Source organism: Lithobates pipiens, unplaced genomic scaffold (genome assembly GCF_037356315.1).
Source record: "Lithobates pipiens isolate NorthernLeopardFrog02 unplaced genomic scaffold, aLitPip1_a1.2 Scaffold_30, whole genome shotgun sequence".
Lineage (NCBI taxonomy): Eukaryota > Metazoa > Chordata > Amphibia > Anura > Ranidae > Lithobates > Lithobates pipiens.
The window spans coordinates 45847262-45850405 of record NW_027507791.1 but is presented as its reverse complement, the minus strand read 5'-3'; positions in this window follow the sequence as shown (position 1 = coordinate 45850405).

The window sequence follows — 3144 nt, the reverse complement described above, 5'->3', positions numbered from 1 at the left end:
GGGTAGAGTGTCGAAGAGTTAAACCTTTGGACCACATTTCTAATACTCTCTGCCTTGCTGTCCTGCTGAAGCCCACACCACCCATTCCTTGCATGGGAGTCACAGGGACATCAAGCAAGAGAAAATCTTCTTCGTGGAGTTGCTGCCAAAAATGTTAACTCTCTGCCATCGGACATGGCCACAGTTAATCAATATAAAAAATAAGGGCACCACTCAAAGCTTCAGTGTTTCCAATCTGGTGATTCCACATGGGCGCAGCTCCACATGGGCCCATCACGCCTGAACTGATAGACAAGAAGAAGAAGGGCTCCTACTCCACATTATAGTCGTCAGTAGGATTTGGAGCTTCTTGTTGTTGGCATGTTGTTGCAGAAATGATGCTTCTTGCTGAGTAATCTTCAGGGTTACCTTGGGGATGTCCCCTCAGATAATATATTGCATGTGGCTCATCTTATGTTGGAGCTTTTTCCAAGTTCGACAAGAAGAGCAAGGTGACTATCAGTAGGATAATATGGTTGAACCAGAAGCTATCATGGTGTTTCCTTAAAATTTATATTCTTTGAATGCCCCATTTTACATATAATTGGGAGGGGGGGGGGGGCGCACAATGATCAATGAAGTGATGGTGATGATCAATGAAGGAATTATATTTGTATTGTTATAACTGATTCATATAGTGCAATCAATGTAGAAAGTGATAGAGATAGGAAAAGAAGGTAGCACAGGTAATTCTATACATGCATGCTGTACTGACACAGTTGTTTAGCAAAATGTAGGAATAGCAAGGAAAAATAGGAGCGAGGACTCCTACTATGTGAGCTTACTGTGTACATCGCCTAGATGAGCGTGGGCTAGTATCCAGCGTGCATTGACATGTTGGCGCAACTCTTCACTTGTCTGCTCGCATTAGTGCAATTTATTTAAAGGAGACCCTGAAGTGTGCTCATTGCTGGATGCTCTTCAGCTTCCCCTTGACCTATGTTCTTTGTTCCTGCTTTTGCTGACTGATCTCGGCTAGTTCCTGACCTTGCTCTGTAGATTTGCGATACTGACCTTGGTTTGCCTCTGACTACTCCCTGGTGCAGACACTTGGCATGCTACTGGACATCGTTCTGCCTGCTTTTCTGGTACTCACCTCAGCCTGCTACCTGACCACACTTCTGCCTCACCGTGTATGACCCCGGCTAACCCTGACTAAGTCTCTGTCCCTGGCAGACACCTGCTACCAAGCTACTGGAACCCATGTTTTTCTTTTTTAGCTCTGCACCTCTGTCACCACATTCAAAGGTGCTCGGACCAGAACCACAAGGAAAGCCCTCTCATCAGCTCGGCCTCCAACCAAGGTATATAAAACTTCTAATCTAGACAGACACAAGGTTGATAAAGTTGAGGGACAAATGTTCACCATATATGAGAGATATATGGAAATTGCTGTAGAGAGCTTTGTTGGTAGGTGTTTAAAGATTGAACCTAGCGTAAGGAACAAGCATTTTGAAGAGATAAAAACAAGAGGCAGATAAGTCCAGGCTGGACTTAAGTGGTACCAGTCTGGTAGAGTACTATGGTAATCAAGCAGGAATATGAGGATCATGTGAATTAGTATGCAAAGAGATGAAGACAGCAGGAGGCGAAAAAGTCTATTTTGATGTCTAACCAGACATCAAAACACAAGACAGAAAGATGACGGGTCCACTGATGGGTCCACTGATGGACCTCTACCATGAATGTTAATGAAAGCGGAGTTCCGCCAATTTTTTATTTTTTTTTAAGTCAGCAGCTACAAATACTGCAGCTGCTGACTTTTAAAATATGGATACTTACCTATCCAGGGCACCCACGATGTTGGCACCCAAAGCCGATCTATCCCTCGGCTGTCGGGTGCTGCCGTCGTCATCCTCGGTCATCCTCGGTAAGGGAATCAGGAAGTGAAGCCTTGCGGCTTCACTACCTGTTTCCCTACTGGGCACGCGCGACATGCGCTGCACTATCCCACTGGTCCCCGCTGTGTTCTGGGACCCATGTGTCTCCCAGAAGACAGCGGGGGGGGTGGCGTAGATACCCGTGGGTGGCTCGGGTATCTATGCCCAGAAGTGGGAGCAAATTACCTGTATTAGACAGGTATCTGCTCCCCCCTGAAAGGTGTCAAATGTGACACCGAGGGGGGGGGGGACAGAAAAAGTGGACATTCCATTTTTGTGTGGAACTCGTTTTAATACAGACCTGATGCCATTCACCTAGATGAGGTGTTGCTGCCGTAGCCAAGCAAACTGGACCAAAAGAAAAGATGGGGGAAACCTCAGATGAGAGAGCCCTGAGAAATAAAGTGGCTACCAAGGCAGCAAGAGGAAATACTGGAGTCTGGTAAAAATGTACAAACGTTTTCTTTTAAACTGAAGGATAAAAACATTGCTCAAATAAACAGAAAACCAAGTTACCCATACACCCATAGATCACCTGCGGTGGATACCGCTGGATCAATGGACCAGTGAAATACACCAATAAGGGATCCTATTGAGATGGTCTATGTGTGTATGGCCCCCAGGGGTAATGGAAAGCAGTAAATATTATGAGCCTGCTGGATACTTAATGATAAATATCTAGTACTGGAACTCCTGGTATGGGATAACAATCTGCAAATCAATGCATAATGCCTTTAAATTCATGCACTTCAGAACTGTATACAGAGGTGACTTCTGTCACTCAAGTAAGTCCTGCAAGAGTGAAGTGGTCCAAGACAAACCTACGGCACTTGTTGTTTTGCGAAGAGCGTTGACGTCATCACGATCATGTGATGCTGCTCATACGATTCCCCATTCATCAGGTACGGGGAGAGCAGAAGCCTGCCTGGCGGAAAAATGAACCTACGAGTTCCGCTTGGAATTAACGCGGCATGCTCCGCGGTTACCGTCTGAATACACTGCTTGTTCCGGCTATGTAGCAGCATTGTCTCTTCACTTGGCCATGGATGGCCTGAGACACACAGCGGTGATTCATGTGGTAACCGCGGAGCATGCTGCGATAATTCAGAGTGGATCCGTAGGTTCTTTAGGCCGCCAGGCAGGCTTCTGCTCTCCCCGTACCTGATGAATGGGGAATCATATGAGCAGCATCACATGACCACGATGACGTCAACACTTTTCGCAA